At 48.5% G+C, this 14,627-nt stretch overlaps 1 pseudogene; it reads left to right on the top strand.

The window, feature by feature from the left end:
- The first annotated feature begins 4,763 nt into the window (after positions 1 to 4,763).
- LOC147728633 (tRNA-queuosine alpha-mannosyltransferase pseudogene) lies at positions 4,764 to 6,123 on the top strand (annotated as a pseudogene).
- Positions 6,124 to 14,627: the final 8,504 nt, after the last annotated feature.

Here is a 14,627-nt window from a genome sequence, read left to right as displayed (position 1 = left end):
AAGGAATTGCAAAATGCAATGCATCAAAAAATCGCTCAAAAAATAGCGATTCCCTAAAATTCCTTAACTGCGATTCTCTAATTGAGAATTGCAATTAAGGAATACCACCCCATTCATTCCTATGGGCCTAGAGGCCCATAGGAATGAATGGGAATGACATTCCTAATTTGCGATTCACCATTAGAAATTTGCAAATTAAGAATGCAATTTCAAGGGTGCAGGGGTGTCCAAAGGACACCCTGCTGCATCCCTGAAATCAGCTTAAAAGTACATTTTGCACACTCACATGCCCCAAGGGCATGTTTGTGTGTAAAATGGAACTTTAAAAAATGCACTTTTGTGCATTTTTCAAAGTTTTCGCAAATTACTATGAAGGTCAACTTCATTGTAATTTGCACCTCTCATTTGCAAATTCGCAAATTTTAAAAGTTTGATGCATTGCATTTAAAGAATTGCGAGAACAACAAAATGCATAATGCATCCCAAAAATGGAAATTGCATTCACAAACGGCAGAATTTTGCGATTCGCACCATTTGCGAATGCAATTTCCTTTGATGCATGTGGGCCTAAGTGAATAAAACAATTTGAATACTACTGGACTTTACCCAGACTACTATTAACATTGTATTCAAGCTGCATGCTGGATGGTAGATCGGTGACTTATTTATTATACAATTGTTATGCCTTATTTATTATACTATTGTAGTGTTTGTGTAGAGTAGTGTTTTAGGGTTTAGGGTAGTACTGGGGGTAGAGCAGGCTAGTGTTTAAGTTTGGGGACCAGACTTGGGGTCGGGGGGAGGGTCGATGCTGGGGGTAGTGTTTTAGGGTTTAGGGAAGTGCTGGGGGGGTCGTGCAGGGTAGTGTTTGAGTGTGGGGATCAGACTGGGGGTTGTGGAGGGTCATGCTGGGGGTAGTGTTTTAGTGTTATGGGTAGTGTGGTGGTGTTTGTGCAGTGTAGGGTAGTGCTTTAGGGATTAGTGTAGTGCTGAGGGGTCATGCAGGGTAGTGTTTGAGTGTGGGGCCGGACTGGGGGTCGGGGGGGTCGTGCTGTGGTTAGTGTTTTAGGGTTTAGGGTAGTGCTGTGGTGTTTGTGTAGTATAAAGTAGTGTTTTAGGGTTTAGAGTAGTGCTGGGGGGACATGCAGGGTAGTGTTTGAGTGTGGGGACCAGGCTGGGGGCTTCGGGGAGGGTTGTGCTGGGGCTACTGTTTTAGGGTTTAGGGTAGTGTTGTGGTGTGTGTGTAGTGTAGGGTAGTGGTTTAGGGTTTTGCTGGGGTGGCCTGCAGGGTAGTGTTTGAGTGTAGGGACCGGACTTGGGGTCGGGGGAGGGTTGTGCTGGGGGTAATGTTTTAGGGTTTAGGGTAGTGGTGTTGTGTTTGTGTATTGTAGGGTAGTGGTTTAGGGTAGTGCTGGGGGGTCATGCAGGGTATTGTTTGAGTGTGGTGACCAGACTGAGGGTCAGGGGAGGGTCGTGCTGGGGGTAGTGTTTTAGGGTTTAGGGTTGTGTTGCATCATCTGGCTTTCCTCTCTCGTCATGGCTCATTAAGCGCATCGCTCACCATTCGCCAGACGTGCCTTTAAAATATATATATATATATTTTAGCGCAAGGCGTGCGCACGCAAGCGTGCTTGTTTATACTGTTTGCATGCCCTGTCCTATGCAAACCTACACATGAAACTGCTGCTTACCTGTGTAATTGCTGTACATAAACTAGATTATTGCATGTATGCAATGCAGCGACAAAGTAGTTATTACTGCGGTCGAGCCTTTGTTTAAAATAACTGTGTAATAGAAAGCTACACTTTGGTGAAATAAATATAACACGATTCACTGTTAATCTATCACTGAATTTGCACTTGTTAGCATTGTTGTTATAAATAAACCACATTTTATATATTATAGTGGTATGCTAGCGCAAGACAGCTGGGTAATACAAATGGACATTTACGTATGCTCATGTGATGTGAACTTTTGAATTAAACAAGCAATATTACCTGTCTCAATATGTTTAGATATTTGTAATGCTCCATTTAATTCTGGAATATCTATATACATTTTTCTTGAAATTTCATGGTCAATTTCACGGTAAATATACATATAGGTAGCAGGTGGCAGACTCGTTCTTTTAGCCCCAAGCACAAATCCAGCATTGAAGAGCAAGCCCCGGGGACACGCTGTCAACCTATTGAACAGACTGAGTTAGATTCAAAAGGAATTCCTCCAATCACCGATATGATGGGGGCGGGTTAAGGATGCAGGTGACCCGGCTCATCTTCCAATTGTGAAGGGAAGTCAGTCTAATCATTTCAAAAGCTTCCAATCAGAAGTCCGCTTTCATTATCTCGTATGCTTTCATGGCTCACTAACTAATCCACTGCTTCAGCCCTCCTGATTTTTAGGATGAAGCCTGCGTAGGCTGCGCATGCGCAGTCTCGCTGGAGAGATCTTATGATCTTGAGGACCTTTCACTAGCGGGTGTTAAGCCCGCCCCTCTTTCCCATTGGCTGGAGTCACCGTTTATGCTAAACGGTGGCCAGCCATTGGGAAAGAGCATCCTCTGACGTACACTTTTCTCTCTTTCTGCCGTCCCACTTGGACTGACTGACCTGACTTCCTGCTTGCATAAAAGGTTTGTTATCTTTATGGGGCTAAACCGATGGCCCCATAAAGAAGATAATAAACCTTTTATGCCAGAAGGAAAGCAGGCTGAGGCCGTCCAAGTGGGATGGCAGAAAAAGAGAAACGTCTACGCGAGCGCTTGTTTATCCAGATTACCTGGTACAAATGTTTGAGGGTATAGGCCAATCCAGTTTACCTGTCACACGTATTTTCTCGTCCATGTTAACTTGCATCCCCTGTTTAATACATTTCTGCGTTCTTATTGGTCTCAGTTACCCATCAATGGCACTTCATGGTTGCTACAGATTACCTGTTACAAGTGTTTCCTGGTCTGTTTAGGTGCTGTTTGCCCACCAAAGGTTTTCCTGCCCATTCTCGCACTTACCTATGTCGAAGCACTTACTTTAATCAAAGAAAGGAAAAAGTCCCAATACTTCCCAATGGGAAACAAAACCTATTGTATATAACCCCTCATAACTCAAAGTACTAAGAAACTATGGGCCCGATGTAGGTAAATCCCATTTACCAATTTTGAAATACCGAATTTTACCGATTCGGTATTTCAAAATCGGTAAATGGGATGTAGGTCCCAACATCTGGATTCATTACCGAATCCTTAACCATTCATTAATTACCGATTTGGTAAATACCGAATCGGTAATGCCCATTCATACCTATGGGCTTTGAAGCTCATAGGAATGATTAGGCATTACCGATTCGGTATTTACCGAATTGGTAATTAATGAATTCACAAGGGTGCAGGGGGTGTCACTTTGACACCCTCTAGCACCCCCAAAACGGGCATGTGTGCAATGTGGCACACAGACATGCCCTAAGGGCACGTCTGTCTGTCACATGGCACATGTGTACATGCACAGATGTGCATGTACACAGGAATAGGTATTTTACCATGGATTTGTATTCCATGGTAAAATACCAATTCTGTAAGCCATGTGCCAATGGAAAATTGGCTACCCACATAGCATTTTCGGTAATATTACCGAATTGGTAATTATTACCGAATCGGTACTTATTACCGATTCGGTAATAATAACGATTCGGTAAAATTACCGAATATGTGCACCTACATCTCCCTAGTCCTTTACCGATCGGAAACGGCCGAAAATCGGTATTTTCGGCCGATTCCGATCGGTAAAGGGCTACCTACATCTGGCCCTTAGCAACCACATTACACTAATAGAAGCAAATAAATGAACAATAAAATGAATCAATATAGAAAATTGTACAATGTATTACATATAATACATTAATAAATACAAAATTACAGTGACATACAAGTAGGTTAAAAATGTGTCAATTCAAGTTATCACATTTCTATAAAAAAATGTATCCCATTAGTTAAAGAACAATAAAATACAAGCTCTCCGGGGACCTCTCGGCAGCAGTAGTAACTTTGTAGTTGTACCGAACCTTAAGTTCTGACGTCCGAGGCTAGTACCTATACAGTGCGCGTGCGTACTATTTTACCATGTGAAAACTATAAATCCCAAGGAGTCAAGCACAGTTGATTACGTCCTATAGATGTGCTGACGTCAGTCACTGCTGAGGAGCGAAGCAATTGTTCGGCTGTCTTGTGAATTCACCCACTGTTCCGTGGGTAACAAGGTAGTCATTTTCTTATTTAGAACGTTTAATTCTTTTCAAATAGTATATAGTTAAATGCTTGATGTACAAATTATTAGCTGATTTTTTAAAATAAATATTTTTTTCTTCTGCTAGTGTCATATTTATGTCGATATGTCATGATATTCCGAAAGCAAAGTGTGCGATCTTCTGCAATTCAAATCCTAAATGGAGACGTTAGAAGAGTTTCTAGTATCTTATGCGTTTGATATAGTGACCAACCAAAACCCCAAGCACTCAAAACCGCATTTCTACGAATGATACTAGAGTCCTTGATTGTGAATGTGCATCCCGCTTCCATGTTAGCCAGTAAAATACCCCGTACAAAAATGGTCCCAATACTCTAGTATCTGTTTTGTGTTATAGTATCCCGTTTCAAGATGGCTTTCGCGTGTACATGTGCAAATGGTTACCTCAGCCATCTATCTACATTTTATATCACATTAAGCATCTGAGAGACGTCGCTGCCGCAGCGACTACGATCCAAAACCGCCTATATGAAGACCCGTCCACTAAAATGGGAGTGTTCATCATCAAGGGGTTCTAACAAGCTACTGGCGGATCTCCTTTTAAAAGAATTTGAAAACTCTGTTCTTTGCAGCCTGCCAGCCAAGAAGTGGCACTGGAGGGCACGCACCTCTGTCTTGATTTTCATGCAGATTGTGCCAGCCAACGACCAGTATAGCATCCTGTTTGCCAGGTCAGTGCGTAACCTAGCTGAGCTGGTCACCTTATGACCTGACCTCGGCAAGCTCAAGAAGGTCCTCTACTTTCACAAGAACCAACTGGTGTACCCTGTGCGCAAGAGCCAGGAAAGGGACTTCCAGTATGGCTACAACCAAGTTCTTTCCTGCCTGGTGGCCGACGTGGTGGTATTTAACTCGCTTTATAACATGGAGTCATTTCTGACCGGTATCCGTGGCTTTTTGAAGCTTATGCCTAATCACAGGCCCGACGACCTGGAAGGATTGATCAGACCAAGGTGCCTGGTCCTCCACTTCCCTGTAAGGTTCCCCGATGTTAGTAAGTTCCTCTTGCCATATTGCAAACATATGCATTTGGAGAGCAGAGTTGCAGTCAAAGGGGAACCTTTCCTGGCTCCAAGCTTGACTACTCCTCAGCAAAACACCATTGCTGGGAATTTGATGGAAAACAATGCCCAAGATCGAGAAGGTGTACCTTTTCTCGCACAACTGGAAAGACCCAAAACCCAGTGGCAATAGCCGACGAACTAGAGGTGTCCAATGTACCACAGAATGCAAAATCGGACCATAAATATGGTGAGCACTTTGTAACTCCCCATGGTAATAGCAGTGAAACTGACGAAGAGCAAAGACCACTACACATGGTCTGGCCTCACCGTTGGGAGCACCACAAACTTTTTTCCAAGTTCTGCTTAAGCTTAGAGGCCTCTCCCAGCGATTCAATGTTTCTGTCCTTGGAGAAACCTATACAGATGTGTCAGATGTATTTCTGAAGGCCAGGGAGGCGTTGGGCAATTCTGTGTTGCACTGGGGCTATCTTCCTAGCAAAGACGACTATTTCCAAGCCCTGTGTATGGCTGATGTTGCTGTCTCAACAGGGAAGCATGAGTTCTTTGGCGTGGCAATGCTGGACGCCACACATTGTGGTTGCTACCCACTGTGTCCCAAGGCTCTGGTGTATCCAGAAATCTTTCCAGCTCAATATCTGTATTCGACGCCTGAACAGCTGTTTAAGAGGCTTCAGAATTTCTGTGAAAGGCCAGACATTTTGAGAAAGCATCAATAAAAGGGTGACATTTTTAAGTATTCATGGGCATCCCTACGCAGCAAATACCAGCCGCTACTTGAACCAGAATCAGTTGTTAGTTTATGACAGAGGGAGCAAAGGCTACTGGTTGTACTGCAGGTCTAGTTTATAGAAAACATGATATCATAATTAGACACTACGTTATTACATGCTATTAGTCGCAAATGACTCTTAGCAGTCTTAACAGAGGACTCCTATGAAAACAATGCATATTTTGTATGTTTGCGTTAACTTACCTCCTCTCCCCAAATCACTCTAAGATCTCAATTATGAATCCTGTGGATGAGGAGATCAATGACAAAACGTGTCGATAAAGTGGAACGTGAATGGCTTATTATTGCTGGTGTAGAACTGTCTTAAACTAAATTACAACAGAGCACATTATACATTTACTTCCATCACTCAAATCCCAAAAGAATACAGATTTGTTAAGATCGGTCACATATAAGGCACTTCCAGACGCATCACTAAATATGTTAATTTCCAATTTATCTTTCTTGTCCTTAAACATTTTTAGGATATAAGTGTATCTGACTTACAGATATCTGTAAAGTAACACTGAATGAAGGATTTTTTTTTTAGCTTTGACGTGCAAACGAAGAGGGCATGCCCAAATCAAAATGTCTGTATTAAGATGTGATGCTTGTGCCTTAATTCTTGAGTGAAACATATGATAAACGCCATAAGTGTTTTCATTTTATTTCGTACGCACTTCATACTAAAGGTAGCTTTTCTCACTGTATCTACAGTTTCAGTCATTTATATTTGGGGCAGAATTATAATGTTGTTGTCATTGTCATATTAAGTGCTCACACCAAATCAATATGTCCTCTGATTTTGGAAGTACACTACCTATCAGGTGACTAAAACGTGTTCTTACCCCTTTGTAAGAATTCTACTTAAAAAATAAACATGGCATTATAATAACTCTTTAAATTAGCAAAACACAATCATTTTAACTGTATAACTTTAATGTACCTAATTTTCTGAACACAATGTTAAAGATCGCGATTTTGGTTGGGATTTAAAACGCACCTTGCGGGAATGTTAAGTTTCACCAAAACTCAAATTGTTTCCTAGGAATTCATGCCTGCCAAGTTTCACACATCAGGTGTGATAGTAATGCATTTCAGTGTGGTGTTCCGCATCATCGCACTGAAATGCATTGTCATGCATTTATTTGAATTCCATTGTCGCGTCAAGTGCTGTACCAGCATGCCAGGCTGCTAGCACGAGCCGGCGCCTGTGACACATGTGTGTCGGTTCTGCTGCTCCCCAGACTTAACAGTCAGCAGTAGGCTCAGTAACCAGTTAATCATTTTTAGGTCTCGCTGAGTCAGCTCACATGCGCTGTCGGAGAGACATTTAGGAGCGGCTTTGAGAAGTGCTCTCAAAGCGTCGATCAGCTTGCCAGAACGCGCAAAGGCACGTGCGTCGTGCACAGCACTTTTTCACGTCGCGCGCGCATGCGCCCACCACTGGCTTCACTACTCGCGTTTTTTTTAATTAATCTTTGCGCGCGGGTTGTGCGGCCAAGGCTTGTTTTCTTTTGGGGTACATTGCTTCCCATTTCCAGCGCTGCCCCTCCTGGTCGCACTTAAAGAACTGCAGTCCAGATTCTGGCAACCCAACGCTCTTTTTGAGACTCAACTGTTCCTCCAGCCACATGCTCACGTGACACTATCACTGGTACTACCTGGCAACTCATGGGGCTTCTGTCAGCCACTCATGTGCCCCCAAAACACACTGACGCCTTTTCGGAAATTAGTACGGCACAGGCCTCTGCACTATACTCTCTGCAGCTATCATGCTGCTTTAGATGCCACCAGCATGCGGAATTCAACTCCCTCGTTGATGCTGGAGTTTAATCTCCTCGATCCAGCCAGCTCTCACGCTCCTTTTGCCAGAGGTAGCAGGTTTCCGGCTTTGAAAGTTACAGGAAAAACAATTTTGGGGTGTCAGTCCCCTTGCGGCTGAGCAATGTTTTCCAGTGCAGTTCGGCGACCTCTTTCGGTGAAGTGGGGGTTGTTTTCTTCAGTATTGGATGGCCGTGCTGCTGGGTGCAACCAATCACAGGAGCTTAGATGGAGGTGCAGCCAGACAGACACTCCCAACGCGGCGCCATGGCCTGTCCATCACAATATACCCAGTTTTCCCAATTATCTCTCTCTGGTTAGTGATAGTTAGAGTTGGAAGCGAAGAAAAAGAAGCCTGGTGTTCTTTGGCCAGTAGGTAAAGTGCACGCTCTGGTTTCTCCAGATTGTGAGGCTAACATCAGTGTTTCCTCTAATCAAACTCAATTGAAATTAGAGCAACATAATTTCATGGTGTCGCTTTGGGCACTTAATTTTCTTATTATTTCAAAGTTGAAGCTTGTTCTTCAGTTTGTCAAACGTATGTTTGACGCTGTGTGTTTAAGTTCCACAATGCTGCTTGCGAGTGAAAGTATTTGGTATTGTGATACATTTGCATGGTAAAACAATTTGCGCCGTTTTGTGTGAGCCTGTGACAGCAGCGGATAACCTTCACCGTCCATTGCGTACCTTCTCAAAGTTGCATTGTTGCTTCCTTGTTTATTTGTGACTGGCTCACTACATTTGATCAACATCCATTCCTCTCAAGCGAATTGCTCCTTTAGCAGGGATAATACTGCTTTATAAAAATAACCAAAGAAGGACATGTTGCTAAAAATCCTCTGTGAAAAGTTCTCTTCATTTGCTATCCCCATGGCTGCCACGCAGGTCCCATGTTATGTGCAGCACCTTACACTATGCCTACCGTGTTTAGATAGCCAAGGGCATTTCTGAGTTTGTCTCTTCTGCCTTCTCATTACCACAGTTTTCCTGCTTCCGTCTCACCGACTCCATGTGCCTCGCTCTCTCCCTGACATACATCTCTTTCTCGCCTCTAGTTCTGGCTCCCCACCAGCTCTCTTCCCTCATCCCCCCACAGTGACAACCAACCAGGCTACCCCCTCCTCATTCATTACAGGTTTCATTACAAGTCAGCCCAGCAAGGGGTCCAGCCAAAACGGCATTTCAGATTAGCATTTGTTTCCCTTTTTTCTATGCCTCATTTAAATGTCCGATTTGTTTTGCTTAAACAGTTTCGTTTTGTACTTAGTTAGACTGTGTAACATAGTGCTTAAAAGGCTGCACCTCTCACACTGACCTGTGGGAGTACTTACCGACCCAAGTGGACAGCGTCCGCTCTGCTGCCGGTGAAGTCTACCTGCCTCTCTCACACAGTGTCCGCCCCTCTCTCTCTCCCTCTCTAGATGTTCATCTCTCTTATTCACCCTGTTTCTCGCTCACTTACTCGTACTCTGTCTCTTTCGGTCACTCTTTCTATCTTTCACAGTCTCGCTCCTGCGCTACATGTGTCTTTCTCTCTTCCTCTCACCTTTCTTCTCTTCTGCATTCTCTATTCTCTCTTTAACTTTTGTCTTCTTTCTCGATCTTACCCCTCTCTTCATTGGTATTTCTCATTCTTTCTTTTTTTTCACTCACTCTCCTTCCGGACCCTCCTCTCTCCCTCCATTGTTCCTTCCTCACTCCCTCCTTTCCCCCTCCCTCCTGCTATCCCTCTCTCTCCCTTCCTCCATCTCTGACTCCCACTGTCCCTTCCTCTCCCCCTCCCACTCTTCTGCCCTCTATCAATCCCTCCATCCCTCCGTCCTTTTCTCTCTCCGTCCCTTTCTCTCTCTGTCCCTCCCAGTCTTCTTCCCTCTCTCCCTCCCTCACTTCCTCTCTCTCCCACTCTCTCCTTCCCTTCCTCTCTCCATCCCTTCCTCTCTCCCTCCTTACCCCCTCCCTCCTGCTAGCCCTCTCTCTCTCCTTCCCTACCTCTCTTACTCCCTCCGTCCCTTCCTCCCACCCTCTAACCCTCCGGCCATCCCTCTCTTCCTCCCTCTTTCTGTCCCTTTTTCTCTCCATCCCTTTCTCTCTCCGTTCCTCCCGCTCTTCTTCCCTCTCTCCCTGCCTTCCTCTCTCTCTCACTCTCTCCTTCCCTTCCTCTCTCCGTCCCTTCCTCTCTCCCTCCTTAGCCCCTCCCTCCGGCTCTCCCTCTCTCTCTCCTTCCCTACATCTCTTACTCCCTCCGTCCCTTCCTCCCGCCCTCTATCTCACCCGCCATCCCTCTTACAAGTTGCAGTAAAGTGTGACTTCTCAATTGATTGAGATATATAGGAGGTTTCCCCATGCCCTCTTCTCGTTTGATTAAACGGCAGGCACTGAATGTATCAAAGAGGTGTGGGATCCCTTTATGTTAAATTGCACCTCTTACCAAACTTCCAAACACTTCTGGCAAAACACTTATAAGGTCCCACAGGCGAGACCTATTGGCTATGCCAATGCTTGTTACTACTGCTTGCTACAATGTTACATCTTGCTGCATTGAAATTCCCCTCGCCTCTATCTCTCTCCGGAACTCAAGACCTCCCAGCATCCGGTGAGCAAGCGACAGGTAGGGGCCGCCCCTCGCTTTTGCCCTGTACTCAGGCGTTGGGAACCATAGCGTTTCGGAGGATCATTGCCTCCTTACGGTCTGCAAGTCAACCGACCACGGATGCAGGTTTGCCGCCTTCCTCGCGGGCCCATCTCCCACATGACGGGCCCGCAGTGCACAGCAGGCTACAGGCTGCAAAACACCTTCAACGCCGCTCGATCTCCGCATTACAAATCTGCCCGTGTTTGGGCCCTGTAGAGAGCCACTCGGGCTCTCCCCTACATTGTATCTTTCCCCCACGCACGCACGCACAACCCCGGGGCGGGCTCGCGCCAGGGTATAAATAAAGATGCGGAAGACCGCTCGGGGTCTTTCCGGATAACCCACTACCAGAGTCACTGTCCCTTATTTTCCGGCACCTCCGTGCCACTTGTTAGGCCTCACCTCTAACTTTTCACTGGCGACGAGGCCGGTCGTTTGCCACGCGTGCCTGCTGCCTCCTGCACGCTCCATTGCTGGTGTCCTGCAGCGGTGCCCACCCGCTCCTGTGCGCTGTGTCCTCCGTGGCCTGAGACCCGCCCACGCGTCTCCCGTGAGGGTGCGCCTTCAGCTGGCGGGACTCGCGGCGCTACGGGACAGCTTCGTCATCCCGCGGGTGAGTGTTCCTTCTGCCCCGCCTGCGCGCTCACCGCGCTCCCCTCGATTCGCCGGCCGGCGTCAAGGGTGTGCGCCTGCGACCTACGTGGCCCGCCTGCAGAACCACGTGACTGCGGCCTACAGCGGACCCGCCCTCTTCAGTCGGATCTCCAGCGGCGCCTCTGCCGCGTATACGTGTGAGGCTCCGCGCTCTGCCCTGCTCTCGCTCCTCTGGCCTGCGCTACGCGCGCCCTTTCATCAACCATTGGCAAAGGCAATACTGGCTCCACTCGACCAGCAGAGTGTAAAACAAACAAACACAATAAATAAACAATAAACGACACAAAAGACACACTAAAGGAAAACAAGAAGGAATGCCAATATAACAGGCATCACATCGAAGGAAAGAAGTGAACACAGGGGACACACAACAGTAAGGGGTAGCAGCAGCCAGCAAACCCCAAGTGCCCTGCCTTGAGCACAGTCACGACCCCGGAAAGCACCAGAACGCCTCACGCAGAGCCCCACCATGAACCAAGACGCGACAGGGGCGGCCCAAGACGGAGTTGTTCAGCCACCACCACCAGCGGTCCAGCCACCGCCACCTGCAGTCCTCCCACTGGCCCAAGCCCAGGTGGGAAACCAAGCCCCAGCTGGACCCACTGCACCTGCACCTCCTGCCCACCTGCATGCCGCGCAGCGCCCATCCCGCCTTTCAGCGAAACGTCGGACCCAGCAACGGCTGCGCTCCGATGGAGAGCGTGGGTCGGACGCCTCAATCTATACTTCAAAGGCACGAGAGAGACGGATGGGACAGTAAAGAGGTCACTCCTCATCTTATACGGAGGTCAAGAAATCTACGACCTGTTCGAATCGCTCCCCAATACCGGACCCGAGCACGACTACGAGGCCGCCGTCGCGGCCCTCAACGCCCATTTCGACCCACAGCTCAACAATGACTTTGAAAAGTTCAAGTTCAAGCGCGCCTGGCAGACTGAGTCCGAATCTGTCGACATGTACTATGCTCGACTCCGTCGACTTGCGAGCACGTGCCCGTTCGCTGACCCTCGAGAAGAAATAAGGGATCAAATCATAGTTGGCTGCAAGTCGAAGCTGCTGAGGAAACTAATCCTCAGGCAACCGGGGATATCACTTGACGAGATACTCATCTTGGCCAGATCGCATGAACTGTCCGATGCCAGAGCCGAGGAGATGGAGGTGGCGCTGCGCACCCCGGTCATCACCCCGACAACAGCGAGAACCCCGACCATCACAGAGGAGCGGGTCGACGCAATCCACAGGCGATTTCCGCCAGTAAGGCAGAGGCAGGGGCCACCACGAAACCACCGCTGCGGATACTGTGGCGAAGATCATCCTGCCACCGCCACGTGCAGCGCCAAAGGCAAGACATGCCTCAAGTGCGGGCGTCTAAATCATTTTGCCGCCGTCTGCCGGGGAGGAAAGTTCAGGTCCGCAGGCCCACGTTCCCGAGCGGTGACACAGCGGATCCAACAGCTATCACTTGACCAAGAGCGACCTCCACCTGACACCGAGGCACAAGACAGACGGCCCAGGTACGAGGACGACGAAGATGACGAGGTGTACGTCGTCTCCTACGTCAGCCGAGCATCCACGAAAAGAAGGTCGCCACCCATGTGCTCCATTACCGTTGATGGGACGAGTGTCAACGCGCTGATAGATACCGGAGCGTCCGTCAACGTCATGGACTCGGATCCATATGACAGGATGTCCCCGAAACCGGTACTGACACCATCTGTGGCAAGAATATACACCTACGGAGGGGCAGAACCGCTACCTCTTCGAGGGGTGATCCAAACCACCGTAGTCAATGGGGAATACTCTACAGAGACCAAGTTCCACATCACGGAGGGCAAGAAGGGAACCCCCCTGAGCTGCCACACGGCGGAAGATCTCGGCCTGGTATTCTCTGCCAACCAGGTGCACCAAGCACACGCGGACTTCATGCTAAAGGACTTCCCTGAGCTGTTCAAGGGCCTAGGTAAACTCAAAGGGCGGAGGTTCAAACTACATATAGACACGACAGTCAAACCCGTCGCACTCAGGCACAGGCGGGTGCCCTTCAACCTCCGGCCACAAGTAGAAGAGGAGCTGCGGAAGCTCGAAGATCTGGGGGTAATCGAGAAAGTGTCGGGACCGACACCCTGGGTATCCCCACTGGTCGTCGCCCCCAAACCAAAGCAGCCAGGAGCCATTCGCTTATGCGTGGATATGAGACTTCCGAACACCGCCGTCAAGCGCGAGAGGCATATCACCCCCACCATGGATGATATCATAGCGGACCTCAACGGGGCGAAGTGGTTTTCGAAGCTGGATCTCAACTCCGGTTACCACCAGCTAGAGTTGGAGCCGGCCAGCAGGTATATCACCACCTTTTCGACGCACGTAGGGCTGCGTCGCTACACCCGGCTCATTTGCAGCCGAAGTTTTTCAAAACGCCATTCGCGAGGTGCTGTCAGGCCTGACAGGAGTAATTAACCTCAGCGATGATATTCTCGTGTACTCCACAACCCTCGAAGAACACCACGCTAACCTGAGAGCGACCCTACAGAGGCTTGCCGATAGCGGGCTGACCTTGCACCGAGCCAAATGTGCCTTTTACCAAGAATCGGTGGACTTCTTCGGATACACATTCACCAGGGAAGGCCTCAAGGTGGACCCTAAGAAAGCGGAGGCGATCAAAGAGGCCAGCACCCCCCGAAACCCAACGGAAGTGCGCAGTTTCTTGGGCATGGCCACGTACTGCGGCCGGTTCATACCAAACCTGGCTGCCATCGCGGAACCTCTCCGGGCCCTCAGAAATGGGACTGGACTGCAGCTGCAAACAAAGCATTCCAGAACGTCAAGGCTGGTCTTCTGGACAACACCACCATGGCTTACTTCCAGCCGAGGAGAAGGACCAAACTAATTGTGGACGCTAGTCCCGTGGGACTAGGAGCCGTCCTCCTGCAAGAGTATGGGCCGGAGGAGTGGAGACCAGTCGCCTATGCCAGCAAGGCACTGACAGACACGGAGACCAGGTACGCACAGATCGAGAGGGAGGCCCTGGCCATCAAGTGGGCTTGCCAGCATTTCCATCTCTACCTCTGTGGACAGGAATTCACGGTGGTCACAGACCACAAGCCTCTCCTGCCCCTCTTTGCCGGGACCTCACGGTTAGCTCCTCCACGGATCGAACGGTGGGCTGTCCAGCTACAGGGCTACCGATTCAAGGTTGTGTTCCGGCCTGGGGCTCACAACCCCGCTGACTACCTGTCACGGCACCCGGACGTCACCTCACAGCAGATGCCCACCGAGGACGGGGAGGAAGTGGGAGAAATCGTACACATGGTCACGCATGCCGCGTGCCCAGAGAACATGTCACTCAAAGAGATCGGAGACGCCACTGCAGAAGATGAGACTCTCACGAAAGTCCGCCGAGCCCTCGAGGTAAACCGCTGGGCCCGCTT

This window comes from Lissotriton vulgaris, chromosome 3_1 (assembly GCF_964263255.1).
Source record: "Lissotriton vulgaris chromosome 3_1, aLisVul1.2, whole genome shotgun sequence".
Taxonomy (NCBI): Eukaryota; Metazoa; Chordata; class Amphibia; order Caudata; family Salamandridae; genus Lissotriton; species Lissotriton vulgaris.
The sequence above is the reverse complement of the archived record's forward strand: the minus strand, read 5'-3'. Positions and strand labels throughout refer to the sequence as shown.